Source organism: Rattus norvegicus, chromosome 11 (assembly GCF_036323735.1).
Source record: "Rattus norvegicus strain BN/NHsdMcwi chromosome 11, GRCr8, whole genome shotgun sequence".
In the NCBI taxonomy this organism is placed as follows: Eukaryota; Metazoa; Chordata; class Mammalia; order Rodentia; family Muridae; genus Rattus; species Rattus norvegicus.
Genome location: NC_086029.1, coordinates 57,217,270 through 57,242,730, shown reverse-complemented (window position 1 = coordinate 57,242,730; position 25,461 = coordinate 57,217,270). Strand labels below are relative to the sequence as shown.

Genomic DNA, 25,461 nt, shown 5'->3' with positions numbered 1-25,461 from the left:
AAATAACAAATAAAAAGTGCTCTCTAAATTTAAAAGAATAATTTTATTGGCCCAGCTGTCCAAATCTCTGGAGGCTGCCACTCAGTCTTAAAAGCCTAACCTTTGAGGGCAGTCTCTCCCATTACAGGTTCTAGTTTCTGTAGCGCAAGATATCTTCAGTCAACTGCAATCTCAGAAGATTTTATACAAAGTTCCAGAAGCCAACAATTCATAATTTTAAGTGATTTTATTGCATATATTGGTATAACTATTTCATCAGTTATTACTTTACCCTCTTGGTGTGGCTAATTTATAAATTAAATTTTCGAAAAGAAAGAAAAAAAGAAGACATGGACATAAATGCATATAATTAATTGAAGCTGCCAGTGTGAAAAACTACAGATTTTTATCAGTCTACCAATGTGATTGTTGGGAAAAGATAAGCCTGTGGGTGTAGTAAAGAGGTCAGCGGTTGCCATTACATCAGAAGGAAAAGGGGCGAATAAATAGATGTGCTATTTATGTTTATTAAATATCATTATAATATACTGTAGTTGTGGATACATGACACTACACATCCCTCAAAGGTCAAAGAACTTAAAAACAAAAACTGCACTGTTACATATACAACAACACACAATTGTCAGTTCATTGCAAAAATGCACCACACAACTGCAAGACTTTAGTGAGGACGATGTGTAGAGGGTCATTTCTGCATAGCTTTCTACAAACGTAAAACTGCTTTAGAATAGTCTAGTAATTTTTTTTTTGTAAGTGAAAAGCACAAAACAGTAGGGCAAACACTTCCACTAGCTACAGAACTCACAGTCCATATTATTTGCTTAAGGTTTCCTTCCTTCTTTCTTTCTCTCTCTCTTTCTTTCTTTCTTTCTTTCTCTCTTTCTTTCTTTCTTTTTCATCTTTATTAACTTGAGTATTTCTTATATACATTTCGAGTGTTATTCCCTTTCCCGGTATCCGGGCAAACATCCCCCTCCCCCTCCCCTTCTTTATGGGTGTTCCCCTCCCAACCCTCCCCCCATTGCCGCCCTCCCCCCACCAGTCTAGTTCACTGGGGGTTCAGTCTTAGCAGGACCCAGGGCTTCCCCTTCCACTGGTGATCTTACTAGGATATTCATTGCTACCTATGGGGTCAGAGTCCAGGGTCAGTCCATGTATAGTCTTTAGGTAGTGGCTTAGTCCCTGGAAGCTCTGGTTGCTTGGCATTGTTGTTCATATGGGGTCTCGAGCCCCTTCAAGCTCTTCCAGTTCTTTCTCTGATTCCTTCAACGGGGGTCCTATTCTCAGTTCAGTGGTTTGCTGCTGGCATTCGCCTCTGTATTTGCTGTATTCTGGCTGTGTCTCTCAGGAGCGATCTACATCCGGCTCCTGTCTGCCTGCACTTCTTTGCTTCATCTATCTTATCTAGTTTGGTGGCTGTATATGTATGGGCCACATGTGGGGCAGGCTCTGAATGGGTGTTCCTTCAGTCTCTGTTTTAATCTTTGCCTCTCTCTTCCCTGCCAAGGGTATTCTTTGTTCCTCTTTTAATGAAGGAGTGAAGCATTCGCATTTTGGTCATCCTTCTTGAGTTTCATGTGTTCTGTGCATCTAGGGTAATTCAAGCATTTGGGCTAATAGCCACTTATCAATGAGTGCATACCATGTGTGTTTTTCTGTGATTGGGTTACCTCATTCAGGATGATATTTTCCAGTTCCATCCATTTGCCTATGAATTTCATAAAGTCATTGCTTTTGATAGTTGAGTAATACTCCATTGTGTAGATGTACCACATTTTCTGTATCCATTCCTCTGTTGAAGGGCATCTGGGTTCTTTCCAGCTTCTGGCTATTATAAATAAGGCTGCACCCAATTAGACAAGATGGATGAAGCAAAGAAGTGCAGACCGACAGGAGCCGGATGTAGATCGCTCCTAAGAGACACAGCCAGAATACAGCAAATACAGAGGCGAATGCCAGCAGCAAACCACTGAACTGAGAATAGGACCCCCGTTGAAGGAATCAGAGAAAGAACTGGAAGAGCTTGAAGGGGCTCGAGACTCCATATGTACAACAATGCCAAGCAACCAGAGCTTCCAGGGACTAAGCCCCTACCCAAAGACTATACATGGACTGACCCTGGACTCTGACCTCATAGGTAGCAATGCATATCCTAGTAAGAGCACCAGTGGAAGGGGAAGCCCTGGGTCCTGCTAAGACTGAACCCCCAGTGAACTAGACTGGTGGGGGGAGGGCGGCAATGGGGGGAGGGTTGGGAGGGGAACACCCATAAGGAAGGGGAGGGGGGAGGGGGATGTTTGCCCGGATACCGGGAAAGGGAATAACACTTGAAATGTATATAAGAAATACTCAAGTTAATAAAAAAAATGTTTAAAAATAAATAAATAAATAAATAAATAAATAAATAAATAAATAAATAAATAAATAAGACTGCGATGAACATAGTGGAGCACGTGACTTTTTTATATGTTGGGGCATCTTTTGGGTATATGCCCAAGAAAGGTATAGCTGGGTCCTCAGGTAGTGGAATGTCCAATTTTCTGAGGAACCTCCAGACTGATTTCCAGAATGGTTGTACCAGTCTGCAATCCCACCAACAATGGAGGAGTGTTCCTCTTTCTCCGCATCCTCGCCAGCATCTGCTGTCACCTGAGTTTTTGAACTTAGCCATTCTCACTGGTGTGAGGTGAAATCTCAGGATTGTTTTGATTTACATTTCCCTTATGACTAAAGATGTTGAACATTTCTTTAGGTGTTTCTCAGCCATTCGGCATTCCTCAGCTGTGAATTCTTTGTTTAGCTCTGAACCCCATTTTTAATAGGGTTATTGTCTCCCTGCAGTCTAACTTCATGAGTTCTTTGTATATTTTGGATATAAGGCCTCTATCTGTTGTAGGATTGGTAAAGATCTTTTCCCAATTTGTTGGTTGTCATTTTGTCCTAACAACAGTGTCCTTTTTCTTACAGAAGCTTTGCAGTTTTATGAGATCCCATTTGTCAATTCTTGATCTTAGAATTGGTGTTTTGTTCAGGAAAATTTTCCAGTGCCTATGTGTTCAAGATGCTTCCCCACTTTTTCTTCTATTAGTTTGAATGTATCTGGTTTAATGTGGAGGTCCTTGATTCACTTGGACTTGAGCTTTGTACAGGGTGATAAGCATGGATTTATCTGTATTCTTCTACATGCTTGAACCAGCACCATTTGCTGAAAATGCTATCTTTTTCCCATTGGATGGTTTTGGCTCCTTTGTCAAAAATCAAGTGACCATAGGTGTGTGGGTTCATTTCTGGGTCTTCAATTCTATTCCACTGGTCTATTTGTCTGTCTCTGTACCAATACCATGCAGTTTTTATCAATATTGCTCTGTAATACTGCTTGAATTCAGGGATAGTTATTCCCCCAGAAGTCCTTTTATTGTTGAGGAGGTTTCTTTCTTTTAAATAAAAGAAATAAAAGTACTCATTTTCAGTGCCTCTTGAGGGGGTCTCACCCTGTCTAGTCTCTTTCACTCTTGATGAAGTCGCCCACTACTGTCCAGCTTTCTGTTCTGATACGTATTTGTTCTTTCACAACTACACTGTCTGGTGTTTTCTTTATGCTTCATTCCCTGCACCCTTGGTACTCTGAATTAAACCTAAGGCCTTTATAATTGCTAAACAAGCATGCTGCCACTGAACTCGACCCCCACCCCTTACAATGCTGCTTTGAGCTCAGTAGTATATGTGTGCCTCTGTTCTCCTTTGAGACTGGTTTTGCTATTGGGGGTGGGCATTTTTCTTTGTGTATAAACTTTAAAATCAGTGTCATTTCCTCACAGTGATTTCCTCAGAGTATTAGAATTGTAGATACCCTAAAAGAGCAAGTTGGAAAAAACTGACATTTGAACAATACTCATCATTTCAATTATGAAAATATAATTATCTTTCCCTTTATGTATATTCTTGATTTCTTCTCAGATATTACTTTTCCTCATGCACATCATGTATATTTTATTAAATGTATGGATTTCTCTCTCCCCCTTTCCTTCCCTTACTCCCCCCTTTCCTCTCTTTTCCTTCCTCCCTTCTGTTGATTCTATTGTGCTTGTCTTTTGATTCCTGTCTTATGGTGTAACCTATTAAATTCAGTAGAGCAAGGTAGAGCCTTGTGCACAAACCTTAGTATAAGGTATCTGGTTTTTGACCGTTAAGGGTGAGTCTCTATTGCATCAGCTGCAGGCTCGCTTGGATATCTTGAATCTAGTTGAGGATGTTCCTTTTTATACCGTCTTTGCCTTCAATTTGGTTTCCACTGTGCACGCACTCAAAATGAAAATCTATTTTAGAGTCAGATAATAGAAGATAGAACACGTTGAACAGCATGGTAGGAACTGAAAGTTGGCTAATTCAGTAAAGACAGATCCTTAGATCACCCCATAATACAAAAGTTTAGTTTCTATTGAAAACATCCAAGAAAATGGTTTCCCCTCAAGGGCTTCTGTAACATATTCTAGAGACAACATAAATCTCACTTTCAGTTAACCTTGCATTAAGGTGTGTCTGAATCCCTTGCAGGTCCCAGTAATGTTATGGTATCTTCATCAGCCTTGGAAATGTTACCATGGAGATGTGGCTTCCGAAGTACGATTATATTACTCACTATGAACACAGAAAAGAAAGTGACTGCTTCTGGTTTATGGCAGAGTCACAGACATCTAGTATCACAAAACTAATTTACTTTAAAGATAGATAAATAAGAGCACACCCAAATCACCAGTGTGGTGAACGTTTGTTTGTACAGCAGCACGTATGATGGAGAAATTGAAACCGCAGGGGGCTGTTGAAAACCTACAGGAACGTTCATATGTCCTTGACACATCTAAAGAGAACATCTTGATATCTTTCCCCGTAGGCTTGTCATTCTTGATGACTCTTTACCTGCCCGCTTGGCATCCTCTGTCCTCACACCATTTCTGTTCAGATCTTCCACACCCAATTCTCAGAACAGCAGCCTAAGAGACAAATCCCACACAGACATGGTCTCATCCTTCAGTTACTTTTGTTTGAAGCTTATTTACGGCTGCTATGCTCCGGGCATGGATTTTGACATATTCCTGAGTTTCCAGAGAGCAAAGTTTCATTTTCATCAGAAAAGTGCCTCTGAGGGTTCTTTGAGAAGTGGCTGTGGTGGAAACTGGGGCTTTTGTCTGTCTGCATATCCACTTACACCCTCGTCCCTTTGTCTACCTAGCCACGCTGTCAAAAATATTCACTATAAATCGTTAGTGCACCAGTACTAGTCCTAGTTATGACATGAGACAGACTCCTAATAGAGTAAGAAAGCGAGTAGAACACTAATACAGTGAAGTCCTTCCTACGAGGGCCTGCACCACATGGGCGTTGTCAGAGGAGCAGGCTATTGTGTCCCTCCCCAGTCCTAGCATTGCTCGTCCTCATTTGAACCAGATCCCCAGGTGACTCATGTGCACAGTAAAGATTACAAATCATTAGTCTAGGACAGAACTCAGCAGCAAAATTATTGATGTGTCAAACTGGTTCGTCCTTTGCTGTGGCAGAGGGATGTTCTCCTTCCTAATGAATTATTGTTATGTTGAGAGGGTTTCCTGTCTATACATACTAGATGTGACCAGCACACTTTCTTAGTTCTGACAACCAAAAAATAGCTTTACATATTGATAATATCCCCTGGAAAGAAAAATCATGGTTCGTTTCCCAACTAAGGAAGTCTGGTCTAGGAAATCCTTGTTCAAACCCTATTAACACCAAGATATTTTCTCAGGAGAAAAACGGTCACAGATGCAACAATCAATTACTATATTAAAGGAAGTCAACCAAGAATGGGTGTACCTATTACCAGAATATAAAACACATACCATCAAAATGAATTGAACAAACTAACACACTTGGAAGAGTGTTTCTTCAATTCCAGTGAGAACTATTTCACCCAGAAATCTTTGTGGTTTAATATTACAATTAAGGATGAGGGTGAGCCATCTGAACTAAATATAACATACATCATATCAGTGCCTCATGAATGGCTGTCATCTCTGGTAATTAAATTTGCACTAACTACAATCATATAGAGGTTCCTTAAAGCAATGTGCTATTGGGCATCCTGATGTAGGTCTATCTTAAAGGCATGGAGTTGGGGGCTTCATGTTCAAATTTAGTAAAAGAAAATTAATAGACCCTATAGTCAAAGTCTGAAGCCCATGTGGTGTTGTGGGCAATGTTCAGTTCTGGCTGGCACAGAGGTGGGGTAGAGATTCAAGTAAATAATGGGCCTTGAGTCTCTGCAATAGGAAACTTGTTTTATTTCTATTTTCCAGAAGTACTTTTTGACAAATGTCTATGACAAGGTAACCAAGATCATTCCCAGTAGGGCTAACATAATGCAGGCAGCAAAAGAGCACAGGCTGAGCTTGAGGAACTGAGTCTTTGGCTCCTCTTGGAAGGTATGAACTGAACTCAGCTGTGTGAAAGGATGGAGCCTATGGTGGGGGTTACATTTATAAATGGGAAGAGGTTAGTCATCCAGCCCTGGCCCTCAAAGCAGCTGCTGAGTTTACAGATGTCTGATACTTTATCTCAACAACCCAGAGCTAATCCTAGTCGAAGACAAGGAACCCAGGGCTCTTGGATACTTTCTACGAACACAGTAGCGCTTTCTATACCTGATTTAACAGGTTACAGCTCATGTTTACTGTCTTGCCCCTCTGAGACTCAGAAGTCTGGATGGGCCTCAAAGGCAGAGTTATAGGATTGGCTAGGCTAGGCCCCCTCTGAAGGCCCTAGGGGAGAATCATTTTCCTTACCTTTTCTCTTTCTTTGGAGACTTCTTGAAGGCCTGCTCTGCTAGCCAGCAGAATAGCATCTCCCTGTATGCCTACACTTCAGGCCAGCAGAATAGCATCTTCCTGTATGCCTACACTTCAGGCCAGCAGAATAGCATCTTCAAACCTATGACCCTGATCCTGACCTCTATTCTCCACAGATCTCATCCTCTTGCTGCTGTCTTATGAGGATCATGTGATTACATTGGACCTACTGGGTATCAGGTGATCTCTCTAAGCTTTAATCACACCTGTAAGATCCTGTCTCCCAAACAGAGTAACCTATGCCTGGTTTCTAGAAGTTAGGATGCCTCATCTCATCTGAAGGCCATTGTTCATCTTCCTATCATGCCTTTAAGACCTGTCACAAGGATATGTGACAATCATAAAACCAAGCTACTTCAAAACTGACCAAAGCTAGGGGAGAGGAGAGCAGGAATAGAAGCTTCTACAGATTACTAGATTTCAAATTATGTGAGGGAACATAAGATTGTCATCCGGTCCTTAACACAAGTTGCCTGTTAGGGACCCTTGAAAACTTCACTAAAATGATACATAACTATATTTCACTGGGTACCTATACAAAATACTCAAGAATGAAGCAAAACTACAATGTCAGGGTCCCAATCTTCACAAATTCTTTTCAATTAGGCTGGTTGGGCTCAGGATGACCATTTTCAAGGTTTTCCAAGGGGACTTGTTGAAGCCCAAATTCTGGAATCAAGACCGTTCCAGCATTTTCATATGGCTTGGTAAACATTATTTAATGTTGCCTTACTTCCTCCTAAGTGTTGATATTAGCAAAATGACTTCATAAATCCAAAGATAAAGAAAGACAGAAGGAAGTAAAGTTCTTAACTCACTGCCATAAGAACCTGTTTTACCTTCAAACTCCTCAGATCTTTCCAGAGAGAAACCTAACTTTCCTCAGATGGGAAACCAGGGCATTGCTGTGGCTACTAAGAAAAAGGCTAGACCTTCTTGAATCCAGCCTGCCTTCAGAAGGACTCACCCCCATGTGATGGGGGAGGGGAAGTGTAGATTTGGGACACAGAGCTTGGGAGTTCCCCTCATACCGAAATGTAAATAATATCAGAAGGAAGAAGAAAACAGGCCTGTAGCTGCAAGTGGAAAAGTATGTGGGATGTGTGGCTGTTCTGATAGTGATCAAGGTTTGGCAGCAAGGGTGGTGGTGATCCTGAGCCACACTGCGTGTACAAAGCATCAAGAAAGCACAACAATCCTGAGTATAACAGTTCCTGCTCTGAAACAATCAAATCTGGATTTCTGGGATAAACTGCAGAAATAAACCTTTTATTTTTCTTCTTTTTTTCTCCCTCCCTCCTCCCCCCTCCCTTCTTTCCTTCCTTCCTCCTTTCCTTCCTTTTTACTTTCACTTTCTGCCCTCCCACCTATCCTTTCCTTATGGTTTTCCATTTTGAAATCTCCAATACTCATTGAAATTAAAACCACCCAGGCCCCTTTATTAGCATTGGTATCTAAGCACATTTGTTCTTACCAACTGAAACACCATTTTAAAGTTGGAGACAGCTGTTTCACATTTGTGGATGTAGACTGTATGCTACTCATTGTTGTGCGCTCTCTCTCTCTCTCTCTCTCTCTCTCTGTGTGTGTGTGTGTGTGTGTGTGTGTTTTAATCTTTTCAAAAATTCTTTTGTTAACATACAGGTCTGGCCTCTATTCACTGACTCTCATAAGACTCCCATGAAAACCCCAGAAGAAGAGACCCTCCTGTTCCATGGCTTGGGATGATGTAAGGGAAGAAGGAAGCCCAAGGGCTCCTCCACTAACGCAGCTCTTTTTTGGAGTTTCCCTCTAGCATACACCACTGGACTCCAGATACATCAGAGCCACAAGGCAGTGGTCAGCTGATACGTGTAGAAGCTGTAATGGGACAACAGCATTTCTCAAATGTGTCACATGCAGACTTCCTGCAAAGGGAGTCAAATCAGAGTTGGCATGTTGGCTTAAACTAAGATTATAAATCTTTTTTTCTTTTTAAAAACTTTCATTCTACATATAGATGTGGACTTTCTTAGGTAATTAAAGTATTTGGTGACCTAGGAAAAAAAAAAGAAATTTACTGACTAAAATTAACCATAATTCCAAAATCAACACAAATCAACTAAACTAGCACATATCAAATGTAACAGAAACAGTGCTTATTAAAACAAACCACCTTACAAGCATGCGTATGACACCATCATTGTTCATAGAATACCTGAGAGTGCAAAAATTATAATGAAAGAATTTACTTGGGTTTTGGGACTTGAGATAAGAATTTTCAGAGGCAAGGAGCAAAATCTGTCCATGCCAACATGCTCTGCTACGACACGAAAGAAAGGCAAGCAGTCACCAGCAAGTCACTAAGCACAGGGCAAGCATATGGCAAGCTAATGGTAGCTAACCATGCCCACAGTATTGGCTTTAATCTGTTAATGAGGGCATAGTCTAACTACCTCTTAAAGTTTCTGCCTCTCTTACCAGCGCAATGCATTATGGTGAAGGAACATTCAAACCAGAGTAAACTATACTGGGTGTTCCTTTTGGTCCAGTGTGTGCGTGCGTGTGTGTGTGTGTGTGTGTGTGTGTGTGTGTGTGTATGTATGTATGTATGTATAAATAATGTATATTTTTATAATGTGAAACAACTTAGTGTGGTTGTTAGAATAGGTTTGACCCCATAAATTCATGTGTTTAAATGATTGGCCATAGGTGTGGCGCTTTTAGAAGGTGTGGTCTTGTTAAAGGATGTGTGTCACTGTATAGAAAGGTTTTGAGGCCTCCCATACTCAGGCTCTGCCCAGTGCTGTCTGCAGATCCCCAAATTCTGTTATGCTTCCCACCATGATGACAATGGGCCAAACCTCTGAACCTGTAAGCCAGCCCCAAATAAATGTTTGCCTCTATAAGAGTTGCCTCGGCCATGGTGTCTCTTCACAGCAATAGAACCCTTAACTAAAGCACCCAGTTTTCTCTATTCAAACTAAAACCTTCTTAAAGTTTATTTGTGAATATGCCATCTCCATTCTCCATTAGCCTTGAGAATTAAAACAGATCGTTTGTCTCCATCATGATCCTGAATATAAACTAGAATTCCAACTTGGACTATGGGCTGAACTCCAAGAACACACGGATGTCATCTACAAGCCATATATCGATATATAGATTAGATATATAGATATAGATAGGTAAATCTATCTAATATATATAAACATACATACATATACCCTAATGAAATACATAGGCATTTTAGAGATGCCAATGCAGAAGTACGGCATTCTGTTTGGCAGACGTCCAACACAAAACAAAGGCATGAACAGCAGTAGACTCCAAAATTGTGCCTAAATAGCTAATAAAGGCAAAATACTCCTTATGGGATATATAGCAATTAACAAATGAGAAAAATATAGAATTTAAATCCTGTAAATCCCAAATTAAATTAATAGATTTGGTCAATCTTAATAAACCCAAACAGACAGATGAGGAACAATCTAGCAAGATACTCCTAAAACATTCCTGCAAAAAGCAATTCTGAGTGTGACTGGACTATATATGTGATAACCAATCTATCAGAAATCCAAAGACAAAGGAGGATGTTCAATAATATCATGGGAACGCAGTCATTGGAATCTAGATGATGCAACAAACCGGTATTTTAATGCGGGTAACTTGTTGCTAATCTTTTAAGTAAAGACAGAAACCATGAACTACAAATCTATCCTGAGTTATAAATATGAATTTATATGATATAGTCTTTATTTGAATCCTAATTTACAGAAAAATGTGGTTATTAATTTCATGGAGATGATAATCACATATGTCTAATTTTAAATTGTATCTTCATTGATGTACATTCATTGGACATGGCACTGGGTTTCATAAGGATATTTTAATGCAAGTATGTATGTAATATATGTTGGGCATAGTTCTCTCTTCCCCTTCCTCATTCTTCCCCTCTCTGGTCAGTTTCTTTTGTTATCTTTTTTTTTTTTTTTTGGTTCTTTTTTTTTTTTTTTCAGAGCTGGGGACCGAACCCAGGGCCTTGCGCTTCCTAGGCAAGCGCTCTACCACTGAGCTAAATCCCCAACCTTCTTTTGTTATCTTAGGACAGTCTGGCTTCTACTTTCATGACCCACACGCACATACATGATTTTATGTACCTATATACAATCTAACATATACAAATGAAAATTAATAATGACTTGATTCCCTTAATATAATAACCTAAAATTAAATGCATTTTTTCCTGAAAACAACTTTGTTCTTCTTTAAGGCTGAAAAAGTGCTCATATAAACCCCCTTTTGTTTATTCATCCCTCTGCTGACACAGATTTAGGGTGGTTCCCTCATTTAGGCTGTGGATAATGCTGCAGTCAAGTTGGCTGGGAACCTGTTTCTCTGATCTATTAGCTTAAGCTCTCATGGAAGTCCCTTACAGTGGGTCATATGGTAGACCTGTATTTCAGTTTTGAAGACTCTTCAAGCTGATTTGCATACTGGTTAGACCACATTACATTCTTATGCGCACGTAATAAGGGTTTTCTTTTGGCCATGTCTTCACCGGCACTTTTGTTATTGGCTTTATTAAGGACTGCCATTCAGAGCTGGGTGAGTTGAAATGTCATTGGAGTTTTGATTTGCAAATCTCTGAGAGGACTGATTTTGAAACTTTTCTCATACATTCATTAACCATTTGCATTTCATCCCTGGGAAACTGCGTTCGTTCCATTAACCCATTTATTGATTAGATTATTGATTTACTGTCACTTAGTGTTCTGAGCTCTTTGTGTACTCTAGATGCTAGATCTCTATCAGATATCGAATTAGCAAAGATTTCTCTCTCACTTTGTAGGCTGTCTCTGCACAAAATTAATTTTTCTTTTGTTCCACAGTGTTTTTTTTAATTCATTGGGCCCCATTTCGCTTACTGTTGGCATTATTTTCTAACTATAGTTGTCTGACCTACCCCTATATTTTTAAGTATTTATTCAGATAGTTTCAGACTTTCTGCCTTTACATTAATGTGCTTTAATCTATTTGGAGTTGATTATTGTACTGGGTGAGAGAAAGAGAGCTAGTTTTTTTTTTTTTTTTTTGTTTTGTTTTTTAAGGTAGAAACTCAGTTCTCTCAGGGCAACTTGTTAAAGAGGCCATATTTCCTCAATATATACATATTTGGTATCTTTGCCAAAACTCAGGTAACTATAGCTCCATAGCATCATATCTGGATGATATGTTATACTTCATTGATCTATACATCTGTTTTTAATACTAATATTGTACTGTATCTGTCATTATGGCTACACAGTGTAATTGAAGCTGTATAATGATACACCCTGTTTGTTCTTTTTGTTCACGATTGATTTGGCTATCTGGAATATTTTATACTCTCATGTGAATTATATTACTTTATTTTCCTGAAGACTGACATTGGTATTTCGATGAAGATTACATTGAATCTGTAGACTGTTTTTGGTAGGATGGCCATTTTTCAAAATACCAATTCTTCCAATCCATGAGCATGGGAAATATCTCCGTCTTCTAGTGTGTCGCTCAGTTTCTTTTATTTCTGCTTAGGTTTTTCTTTAAAACTGGGGAAGGATATAAGCGATGGAAGAACAGGACACAGAGATCTGGATTTTGAGCATAGGGTTTGATAATGAAATAGCAGCTCGGAAACTGCTGGGCCTGAGAGGCCTGAGCTCAGAGTGGACTTTTCTTTTGTTCTTTCCCTTCCGCTCCAACCTACATTGTATCCCTCCGCCTCCGCCTCCGCCTCCGCCTCCGCCTCCGCCTCCGCCTCCGCCTCCGCCTCCGCCTCCGCCTCCGCCTCCGCCTCCGCCTCCGCCTCCGCCTCCGCCTCCGCCTCCGCCTCCGCCTCCGCCTCCGCCTCCGCCTCCGCCTCCGCCTCCGCCTCCGCCTCCGCCTCCGCCTCCGCCTCCGCCTCCGCCTCCGCCTCCGCCTCCACAGCACCTGCAAGGTTCTTCACCAGTGTTTCACAGGCACAGCATTGTTGACTTGACCTCCTGGAACCTCCATCTCTTCTCACTAGCCCAGGGCTCCTTGTTCATCTATGTAACCAAGCCGTCTTCACTCAAAATGTCTTATGAGTCAAACACTGCCAAGAATGCTAGCCAACAGCCTTGCAAAAGCACCAGCACATTTCTCAGACTTGCCTGTTCTGTCCTCCCAGCTCTCATTTCCTCTCAATTGTGAGAGGCTTAAGCAAGACTCCCTTTTAATGTCTCCATACGCTGAGTCCAGGTTGGACACCATGACCAAGCACATGTCACAGGGGAGAGAAAAGTCAACAAATGGGAGCTTCGTTTTTACTGTTTCCTTTCCAAACTCTTAAGAGGCAAGCCTCTGTGATCCTTAGGATGGGACATTTAGTGGAAATCATTTCTGCGGGTATGAATGCCCTGTGGTGAGAGAGTTCTAATGTGAGCATTTGCTCACACTGGCTACTTCTTCATATTTAGCATAGTGTTCTACATGAATTCTGGAAAATATCATTGATCTCATCACCTGATTTTTTTAAATATGTAAGGATATCCCACTTATAGATTAAATAAGTTGAGAAGAGTAGCTTTTCTTCTAGAGAGTCTCTCTCTCTCTGTCTCCCTGTCTCTGCGCCTCTCTCTCTCTCTCTCTCTCTCTCTCTCTCTCCCTCCCTCCCTCCCTCCCCCTCCCTCCCTCCCTCCCTCTCTCTCTCTCTCTCTCTCTCTCTCTCTCTCTCTCTCTCTCTCTCTCTCTCTCCCTCCCTCCCTCTCTCTCTCTGTGTGTGTGTATAAAACTAAAACAGAGACAGACTCATAAACTCTAGTCTCCTTAAAATTCAAGTTCAAACAAGAAAAGATAAAGAATTTCAGAGCCACCACGGAGAATGTTTTGCCTCCACTTCCAACAGAGGATTCTGAAGAGCGGGTGCTGTCTTCAGTCCCACATCCTTCCTGCCATGTTATTCCACATTTAAAGCCATAATTCACACCACCACCCCCTACGCACCAATCTCCACCTTTGATTATCATTATCTCGCACTGCAGGTATGCAGGTTCATTAAAATACCTTGAGGCAGCGAGAATAGAACATGGGAACAAAGAAGAGTCAGTGACTGCTTTAGGAGTTTGGGGTCAGGAACAAAAAGTAAGACTCCCCGAGGCAATCCACCCTTAGAGCCTTTGACACTGATCTGAAATGTCCTAAGAGAATGAGTCAGTGCTCTGTGTAGACAGCTGTACAGGAAGTCACTCCTGCTGATTAGCACTTGTTACCACTATGTCTACCTAAAGGCAGAGCAGGAGCATTTAGCAATAGCACCAGCAAGGCAAGTACAGGACTACAAGTTGGGGATTTAGCGAGGTGGTAGAAGGCTTGTCTAGCAAGCACAGGGGCTCTGGTTTTGTCCCTAGTGCCAAAGAAAAATCATAAAATACAGACTACTCAGTGACATTTCTATTTCAAATATTTCATGCAATTTTTAGCCTTAGTATGCCCAATATATTTCAGGTATGATTCAATATTCCAACTTCACTAAGATGGCTCTGTTTTTCTCTCAAAGCTCGTAAGAGTTCAGGGTGACTTCTCAGGCAATACCCAGCATCTCTTACTCAGTATCCTAAGTTGACTTGACTATGGTTACTGGATATTTCCACATCGAATGACCCCATTTTTTTTTTATGAATCATACCCAGGCTAATTCTGACAACCAACTAACCCTTTCTCTGTCTCACTTGTACAATGAGATGCTTTGACTGAAATGTTGTTGGTACCATCTGCTAAGATGGCTATTGTTGGGCCAAGGTTCCATTGCCCAAGGCCACAGGAATTGGGAATATGTCTTTTTCATCAACGATTAAATACTAAATGTATATCCCCGAGTTGCAGATGGGATTAGATAGGATCTAAGAGATCTGATGTTAAAAACCTCCATATAATATTTATTAAGGCTGATGTTATTGGTTAATAATGATCCGCCATGCTTGGAAAATCTTCAGAATTATTAGCTCTCTGGCATCAAAGCCATTAAATCGTTGTCCTTTCCTGGATCAAAACAAGTAGAATAAAGTCCAGCATCTTCAACTGTGATTACAATGCCATAGAAGTCAAGGAATGCAACACAAAGGTTGTGACAAGTTGTTCAGAATGAAAGGGTTTTGAATGCCCAAGGACCAAGAATTAATTAAAAGTAGAGCACGTAATTAGACTAAGAGGTTTCTGGACGCTTCTGTGAATGTTGCATGATAGGACTTCACAGCACCCTCTATTCCGAACTGGAAACAAGTGCATGTTACATAGAAGTCGCTGTCGTGTGACTCAACACCAATGGCCGTTGCCACACTTCAGCTCAGACTCAGCCCTATCAATTTGCTATGAATTATAATGGGTCTTGTCACTGTGTGTGCAAAGTTTTCTCTTATAGAAACACGATAGTTAAGCATTGAAAAAAAAAAGGCCTTCAATGTTTCCTTACTGTCATTTTTCACTGTGCAAGGATCAAGTAAGTTTATAGTTGAATTGCTATTGTGTTAGAATCTTTGATTTTTTAAAGTTGCTTTTTGAGTTGCTGGCTTGTCATTAAAAAAAAAACCATTAAATCAAATTTAACATGGGATTTGGTAGAGTTTCCAACAATTAATAAAATGGTCCTAAACACACTTATGACATTTTATACTACATATTTAGACAGAGTGGCATTCTCAGCATTTGAGAACAATCAAATAAAAATATTGATTAACTTTGAGAGGCTGTGAAGCTATTCAGTGTCTTGCATTATTAAATATTTAGGCAAAACATAATTCTTTTTATTTGTATTTAATTGTAATGTGTACGGGTGTTTTGTTTGCATGCACGTCTATGTACCACATGCGTTCAGTGCTCATGGAAAAGGGCATCATCTTCCTTGAAACTGGAGCTAAAGATGGTTGTTAGCTATAAAGCCAGCGCAGGGAACTGAATCAGTGTCCACCACAAAAGTAGCTACTACTCTTAGCCACTGAGCAATCTCTCCAGACCCTAACATGTATTGTAAAAATAAATAAGGAAATTCACTTCATTGATCTACAAATTTGAGTTAAAGTTTTTTGAATATATATTTGATGTTCATGAGTACATGTCCAAGTGTTTTTGTGTTGGGTGATGTTTGTGTGCAAAGGCCCAAAGCTGATGTGTTGTGCTTCAGTTCTTCACCACCTTATCCTTTGAAACAGGATCTCTTACTGAACCTGAAAATCACTACTTTGGCTAGACTGACTGGCCAGCAAGACCCAGGGATCTTCCTGTGTCTACCTCCCTGGTGTTGATATATAGGTGCACAGTGCCAGATCTGGCTTTTACATGGAGACTGGGGATAAAATCCCAGTTCTCTCGTGCTCATGTGACAAGGGTGATATTGACTGAGCCATCTTCTCAGCCCTCCTATCAATTTTAATCTGTGAAACAATTATATGTCCACCAAAGAATTGCTTTAAGATAAATTTCATGGTATATTATCAAAAATAGGTTCTTGAGATATATATCCATTTAATTTGCCTGCATGCCTGGAGTCGTTAAAACATTTCTAGGACAAAAAGCAGTCATAAATGGAAAATGTTTGAAAGTCTTAGGTTAACAAAGTGAAGTCTTGGGGCCCAAAGTAAGGAGGACTGGCATAAAGGTATTGTAGTGAGTGCCATTAATTGACTGCTCCTTTCAACCAATTTAAAACATACAGATGGAGAACTAACTGTTGTGGCCTACATATTAAATGCCTACCACAGTGTTAAGAATTTCATGTTGGTCTTTGTGGAACAGATAGATCACTGGGAGCATGCTTCTGAAGGTTATTCCTACTCCCTAGTCCTTCCCTTACTCTTTCTTCTTCCTATCTTTCAGGAGATGAAAAACAGATTTTTCTGAAAGGGACATAGAACATCTGCTGAATAAAAGAGTAGTGAAGGAGTGAAACCAGTCCAAAGGAGAGGCTCCTGAGGCCGCAAACAGAAAGGTGATAGCATCGTATCAAGAGGTTCAATACCAGAGATAAGTAATGTTGAAGATATTAAGACTTAAGTGACTCTTGGAGAGTGTCTAAATACATTTTGCATTATGAGATGGCCATGAGCCTTTGGAGAGAGAAGGTAGAGAGTTATGGTTTGAATATAAATGCCCCGCACAGATTCATGTATTAACCAATTTGTCTCCAGTCAGCATTGCTCTTTTGGCATGTTCTGGAAGCTTTAGAGCTAGTTGAACAAAATAGAAGATATGTTTGTAAAAGTTCTAACTCCCTTTCTTGCTTTCTCTGTTGTTCATCCAGTATGAGAAAAAGCATTGTCTTCCACATACAATGCCATAAAGTTAGCCAAACAAAGCTTTCCTGTTGTTAAATAGTCCAAGTTCGGGTGTCTTATCATAACAGAGCGAAGAATAACTATCCTAAGAACAGAATATCCAAGAGTGCCTCTGAATCCCAGCTTTTATTTCTATTCCTACCACTAGAAACTAAATCCACACCTAAGGCATGTTTAAGTGAGTTGTTGACCCTTTAACTTTTTACTGGCTTTCACTTTTATAAACATTTATGATTCACTGAGTCAAGACCAGGTCTACTCTTCTCCCATCAGCCAACTATACCACACATTCTGTTTTCCATGAAGAAGAACAGAGAAACTGGGAGTGGCTCTGAGCTCAGTGAGTCCTCAGAAGAATGTATCTCATAATTTTTTGAGCCATGCTGATGCATTTGTGACATCCTGACAAAAATAGATAATATGCGACTTTTTAAAAAAATATACTTTTGATCAAAACCACTGAGAAACAGTATTCTGCTCACATTAACTTCTTTTCTGGTGTAGCTTCCAAGTTATTGATGGTGAATGAAGGCTCCCCTCCACACCACAGCGTCACCATTTAAATCACTTAAGAGATCAGAAATGCCTGGTTCTTTGTCCATTGATTGGTGTGACCAGTCGATTCCAGTCTAAAACTAGTAGCTATAGGGAAGGACTTGAGCACAAATGTAAAATTCCAGCACTTTGGCCAAGCTTTCTGTAACTTTTTCATTTACTTTAGATCACACTGTGGCATCTGTATGAGAAGAGCTTGAGCGATTTGCTTCTCCTAACAATGGACTTGATGAAAGAGCCCCCACTTGCACCCTCTCCCTACCCAATAAGGAAAGACTAGCTAGCTGATATTGACACCATAAATCTGTGCCTGTTTTAGCACGGCCGACTGCATGATCGGTTTCCCTCTGTGAAGGAGCTTAGGAAGTCAAACAAGGAACCAGGAGAGAAGTGAAGGTGTGACTAGAAACCCAGGTTCCGTGTCCCCACCTTACAGGCAATTCCTCATTGTCAGAAATGAAGCCAAGAGGATGTGGAGAAAGAGGAACACTCCTCCATTGTTGGTGGGATTGCAAACTTGTACAACCATTCTGGAAATCAGTCTGGAGCTTCCTCAGAAAATTGGACATTGAACTGCCTGAGGATCCAGCTATACCTCTCTTGGGCATATACCCAAAAGATGCCCCAACATATAAAAAAGACACGTGCTCCACTATGTTCATAGCAGCCTTATTTATAATAGCCAGAAGCTGGAAAGAACCCAGATGCCCTTCAACAGAGGAATGGATACAGAAAATATGGTACATCTATACAATGGAATATTACTCAGCTATCAAAAACAATGACTTTATGAAATTCGTAGGCAAATGGTTGGAACTGGAAAATATCATCCTGAGTGAGGTAACCCACATGTAAGAAACACACATGGTATGCACTCATTGATAAGTGGCTATTAGCTCAAATGCTTGAATTACCCTAGATGCCTAGAACACATGAAACTCAAGACGGATGATCAAAATGTGAATGCTTCACTCCTTCTTTAAAAGGGGAACAAGAGTACCCTTGGCAGGGAAGAGAGAGGCAAAGATTAAAACAGAGACAGAAGGAACACCCATTCAGAGCCTGCCCCACATGTGGCCCATACATATACAGCCACCCAATTAGACAAGATGGATGAAGCAAAGAAGTGCAGGCAGACAGGAGCGGGATGTAGATCTCTCCTGAGAGACATAGCAAGAATACAACAAATACAGAGGCGAATGCCAGCAGCGAAACACTGAACTGAGAACAGGACCCCTGTTGAAGGAATCAGAGAAAGAACTGGAAGAGCTTGAAGGGGCTCGAGACCCCATATGAACAACAACGCCAAGCAACCAGAGCTTCCAGGGACTAAGCCACTACCTAAAGACTATACATGGACTGACCCTGGACTCTGACCTCATAGGTAGCAATGAATATCCTAGTAAGAGCACCAGTGGAAGGGGAAGCCCTGGGTCCTGCTAAGACTGAACGTGATTGTTGGGGGGAGGGCGGCAATGAGGGGAGGATGGGGAGGGGAAAACTGGGAAAGGGAATAACACTTGAAATGTAAATAAGAAATACTCAAGTTAAAATAAATAAATAAATAAAAAGAAAAAAAGAAAAAAGAAAAGAAATGAAGCCAAAAAGTAAAAAAGATCAGAGGCAAGTGACCATCCAGTAGCTACATGAGTGTAGGATAGGAGGCTAGAAACAGCTGAGTCAAAACTACAACAGTAGCTACAGTCACACAAAGATCCACTGAAGTCTCTCAATTCTCTCCCTGGGGTATGCTGAGAGCACCACACAGGACCATGGTGATGACACAGATAGTCTCCAGAAGTTCCATCCAGCTCCGTGGTACCACAATGCAGTGTCCCCATCCAGTGTTTTTGGCAAGCAGCATGAACACAGCACAGTTGGACCACAGTTCAATCTGTAATAACTGATAGCAATGGGACTGAATCAAGTGGTTCCAGATGCAACCTTATTCGTCAATGTGTACACACTTTACCATTGATGTAAACATAAAGCATGGATAAAAGATTCACTATGAAGTAGGAACTGGTTAAATATCTCATGTACAGTGTCTCATGGATCTGTTCAATTTTGAAGAGTTCAATCAGTGCCTCGGTATTAAAAGATAGAGAAATTAAAAGTTGGAAAAAATAACTTGGCAAAAAAGTTCTCATAGCTGTTTTAGTAATGGAGCTGGGATTTGAATCTGTCTGTTACTCTGAAACCTGAGCAGACATAATTCAGTCATCCAAGAGAAGGAAGTGCCCTCAGCTTTTGAGGACAAGGAAGATGCCAACATGTCTGATCCAGAGGTTGACACAGGACGGGGACCATCCTGTTTAGCAGTTAAGCTTTCTTGTCTGCTAAGTCTCCACTAAGGAGACTAGCTGCAGGCCAAGCTCCAAGAAGAGCAAACATGAAAGCGAAGTAAATACAGCCCCTCCCAGCACATTGATCCTCTGCCAGGAAGGTTCTAGAAACAGCTGTGGAGAAAATAAAGTATGTGTTTCAATGGTATTCCAGCAAGACTCAAACGACACTCACATCTGGAATATATGAAGGGGAGAAAGAAGCTGCAGATGAGGAAAGCAATCAAGTGTTTACTGCAGACGCTCATTTCTGAGGAGTCTGAGTCAAGACCAGCATGGTAGGAAGAAGAAATGAAGGGACTAACATGTGTGCTGTCTACTGACCACTGTGAAAGAAGAAAACACTGGTTCAAGGGATTCGCAGCCATTGAGGTTGTGCTCCGTGGATGCTCTGCATGAGAAGAAAGGCGAAAGTGGCCAGTCCATGTCCCACTGCCCACAGTGTCCTTACATCCTGCCTTTCTTCTCACCAGAGCACAAATTCCAAGTAGTCAGGAAGCCTTGTGAAGACCTGTCAGCACCGTAAGTTTTCCCACTGCTGAGTATAAGCGGATGTTGGATGAATCACAGAATAAATTTAAAAAAAAGTAATAAAATTAAATTCTCAGTGTCATGCTCATAAGCTATAAGCTCTACAAAGTCATTTTAACTTTTCCCATTGAATGCTCAGCGATGCTGGCTGCCAACAGAGTGGATTATAAGTCATATAGTCATCTCAAATTCTCAGTAGCCAAAAGCTTACGAAAACCCCCCATTCCACTTAGATATATCCTTATTGTACCATTTAAACATGTCACCAATAGAAAATAATTGCTAACAAGGCAGTTGGCATTCCATTTTTCCCTATAGTATCCGTTTCCACAATTTGGTAGAAAATAAGACTGCAAAGTGGGAATAAATTTAAAAGTTAGACTTGGTCTTTTATGAGAACATCAATGTAGGAGGAAAGGAGAGCTCACTAGAGAGCAACTGAAGGTCTCCTCAGGAACCAGCCACATCTGGCTTTCTTTATGAAGACCTCCAAAAACTCAAAAAAAAAAAAAGTGCCACCTATCCTAAGGGAGCAATGCCCTGGAAATAATGATTTGTGAGCAAGGCAGAGGGAATTTCACGCTCAGTCTCAACTTAAGTCTCTCACAGTTCATGTTCTCAGTAGCTACGTGTGGCTAACAATCACTGAACAATTTCAGATACCAAATGTATATGATAAATACATGGGATAGAGAAAAGGAAGGAAAGGGAGGGAGAAAAGCTGTGTGGGAAGGATCGAGAAACATATGCTGAGGAGATAGTGGAGGCGTCCTTAGCTTTATCCTGAGCTTCCCACCAACCTCGACAATGAGTTATTAGACCCACCTTTATCTATAAAGACACTTGCTTGGCGATGCCTTGTGACTTGCACAAGATCACATGTCACTGGAATGAAAGAAGCAGAATGTGCAATGCAACATCCTCTTCCGCGTCACCTGCATTCACAGCAGCCATTCACAAGTTTACTGAAAACAACTGCAAAGCTCTGAATAAGAGCCAGGTGACACATCTCAGGTCTCCTGCAGATACTGGCTTGAAGGCCACAGATGACTCCTCCCCTCAAGAACAATAGTTTGATCATTATAATGTGGAAATGGCCTCCACTTCTTGAGTAGCCCTTATCCCATTTTCTGCTCTCAACTTACTAAAAACAAACCAAAGGATCCCCTTGTAGCTCCCTAAACAAACCAAGCTCTAACATCCCTTTTCTGAATCTACTTAGCAGCCCTTCTTGCCTTCATCCAAGTAACACATGCCCTGTACAACTCAGCCCCACAAGGCAAAGGAAGAGGAAGAGGGGGCAAGGGGGAAGAGAGTGGGTGCAGACATTTGCCTCTGTTCAAGAATAATGTCATTGTAGACCCTTCTCTGATGAGAGTCTCCCTTTTTCTGTATTCTCAAGGTACCACCATTTATTTGTAGGTCCCCTTTAACTGGACTATAAACTTCTAGAACGGAGAAGCTATGTCCCTTATCTGTGTATGCTCAGGATCCAACACTTCTTGAATGGGAGTTGTCTACTAAGTAAATTAATGAATAATATAAACTATGAGTGTGTTCACACTCCATTTAAAGGTAAGAAGCACTCCATTGTACCGCAGTGTCCAAAAGACTAAAAGAAGACAGAAATATCTGTATCCTACTGAGAAAAACCGTCCAGATGTGTGTTACAGCACTGTGAACAGTCACCCCATTATACTGAGGTGTCCAAAAACTTAAACGAAGACAGGAGTATATCTGCATCCTACTTAGAACTGACATTCAGATGTTTATCACAGCACTATGAACAGAGAGTGTCAACAGAGCGCCCCACATCACCTTAAAGTATTCCATAAGAAACGTATCCTAAGTTACCAAGAACATTGAAAAGCTGAGAGCCTGAAAGTCATGTGAAACACGATCATAGTGTGGTAAGGGAGGAGGAAACAATGCTAACTATAGTGTGGTTAGAGAGCTGAGAGCTGGTGTGTGACCTAGAGAAAGTAAAGGACATACAATGTGGTAGCCTCGGCTCCTCCCCTCCACCAGAGGACAGGCATTGTTAGGCATCTCTAGGTATTAGATATCACAAATGGAACTTAATTTCTCCTTATTCTCAACATCCTAGACAGAACTGTCCACATTCTGGAGTTAGTAGGAAGGATGTTTATGAGTGTAATTCGTAGTAGTGCCTTAAACTGTCTGTGTTATAACTATGTATAAACTTTGCTTCAGAACATTTCCTTGTTTCCACTGGGGAGAGCTGTACCAGATGCCAGTCTAAATCCCCCTTCCTAAGTCTCAGCAACAACTGGGCAATGGTAATAGACAGCCAAGGGATCTAGTCAACAGACTTAATGGTTTTCATATTAAAAACTGAAGTTACTCCTTTCTATAACTAATACCATGTCCTTGTATTCTATCACACAGAGAGTTGGGAGTAGGCTGGAGAGGTGACTCAGTGGTTAAGAGGACTTGCTGTTCTTTTAGAGGACCCAGGTTTAGTTCCCAACACCTACATGGCATCTTATAACTACTTTTATCTTGAGCTCCAAAGAATCTGACAGCCTCTTCTGGCCTCTTTGAATAATACCAGCATATGTGTAATATACATATTCAGGGATATATACACATAAGATAAATATTTTAATGGAGTTAGAATCTGAAAGCTCTGAGTTAAGACTATAAGAGATAAATGGACAACAACATGGAGTTCAAACAGATCTCCATGATGGGGCAAGATAGTGTATGAGAGAGGGACCAAGAACTAGCCTATACCTCTACGACATAGAACTAAAGTCAAGAGCATATCTGCTTATAGATGTGAGTAGGCATGGAAGAGAGCTAGAATGACATTTCAGACAGAACCTGCTGAAATCAAGTCTTGAGATAATATCCTGGTACCAGAAATAGTGTATTCTAACATCTACCACACACCATAGTTGCTGAGTCAATGAAATCCCACTTAGGAGGGGTAAGGGTTGGAGAGAGACTCCCAGTAAGAAAGAAAGCTGTTAGTCGGCTCTATAGCAAAAGGTTGACATCTTGCTGACTTATTGCCCTATAGATAGAAAGACCTGTGGTCTACAGAGCAGGCTAATGTCAAACGTTTACTGTATCTTCTTGTGATCTCTCAGGGTGCTGAAGTTTAGAGCTGTTTTGAAAAGAGTCCTATAGTTGGATTCTGTTTGGGTTGCAGGAAGACAGGGCAATGGTCTCCTTTTAGGACCTCATGGGTATTAAACTTCATCACCAGAAGAGGGAGTTGCTCAACAATGTCTTGGCTCTAGAGAGTTAGTTCTATAATATAGGGGTATGGGTCTTAATGCTGTGGGAGGGAGTGATATTGCCCTCTAGGACTGGCAAGCCAAGAAACCTGCCCCTCAGCTCTGGACATGGCTACTTACAAGGAGAATCCTCCCCAGAGATGGAAGGCAGCAGACACAGCAGTCACTGCCCCCACCCTTTCAACATAGAACTTCGTGGTTCTTTTGCCCTTAATTGTATTCAGAGTGGCCAGGAACTAGCTCTGGCATGCTTCCACGCCATGAAGCATAATAAGAACATACATACATACATACATACATACATACATACATACATACATACATACATACTACATACACACCTGATCTAGATGCTCCATAATCTACATCAGGTATAGTTCACATTCAGTGCTAACTTCTACCCTGAAACTCAGTGAAGAGGAATTTCATCTGAAAATCACTCCTACTTGACACTTGGTAGGTACCTCGATGCAAAGTATGCAGGGTGTACGTATGTGTAAATCAGTGTATGTGCGTTCATAGGTGCAAGCCCCAGCCAATACTCAAAGCACCCAGCCTAATATGATCCCAAGAGAAGCTGAGCTCAACACAGGTAACAATCTTTCCCCCTCACTGGCCCCAACATCTCAGGCAAAATGATTTGTTTCCTTCTTTCTCTATGTTCCATCATCACCATCATCATCATCATCATCATCATCATCATCACCATCATCATCATCATCACCATCATCATCATCATCATCACCATCATCATCATTATCATCATCATTATTGTTGTTTTGTTGTTGTTGTTATCGTTATTGGACTTCTGCTTCTTCTCTGTTGCTGTTGCTTTTTATTTTATTTTTGTTGCATTGGCGTCCAAGCTCAGTACCTTGCACACCTTGGGCAGATGCCTTGCCATCTGAACTTCATTCTCATGGTGCTTAAGATTAACTATATTCAGTTTTTAATTTCTTATTCAAACCCCCAAAGACACTTCAACCTAAAGAAAGGGGGTGGGACAGCAAGAACTCCCAGCCACCAACCTTTTTTCAAGTAGGCAAGTAGGCACAGCTAGGTCTCACTCCTGGAAAGACACACCCACTTCAGCAGAAAAGAAGAATTGCACAATTTTTGCTGACACTCCACCTGTGTGGGTCCACTATGTCAAACACAAGCCTTATTAGATGTGCCCACTGATGGGGCTCTATGTGAATGTGACACTGGGAGCAATGTGATTCCAGTCATAGATCTTCCCATGAAGTTTATGGATCTAACAGTGTCTAACCAGAAGATAAAAGCTTCAAGTCCTTCAACACGGTCCAGAATCACTTTAACCAGTAACAATGGTGACTATGGAACTCTCATTGATTGATAGGTTATCATTGATAGGCTACCACTCCCATTGTGCAAGTAAGTAACCACAGAGGCCACACCCCACATACTCTGCTCTCTACACCACAGCTGCATGAATTACTAGGGTGTTCCAACTATTGCAAGTCCTATAGGGAAGTGAGTCATGCCAATTCTTGTAGGATAGGCATTATGTTAAGACCTACTAATCACTACCAACAAAGCCACAGTGGTAGTGTAG

The 25,461-nt window shown here is 41.0% G+C and overlaps 1 protein-coding gene across 6 annotated transcripts in view; it reads right to left on the bottom strand.

Moving 5' to 3' along the window:
- Nucleotides 1-25,461, bottom strand: part of Tmem45a (transmembrane protein 45A) — an 86,945-nt gene that overhangs the window by 25,900 nt on the left and 35,584 nt on the right. The window contains exon 1 of one of the 6 annotated variants that reach the window (XM_063270229.1): nt 12,607-12,700. The exons of 3 other annotated variants lie outside the window; for them this stretch is intronic. The gene's annotated coding sequence lies outside the window, so the exon portion shown is untranslated. Of the gene's footprint in view, nt 1-4,157; nt 4,387-12,606; nt 12,701-25,461 lie in introns of those variants that run through there. 2 more of the 6 variants (XM_039087885.2, XM_063270228.1) reach the window with 2 other exon arrangements.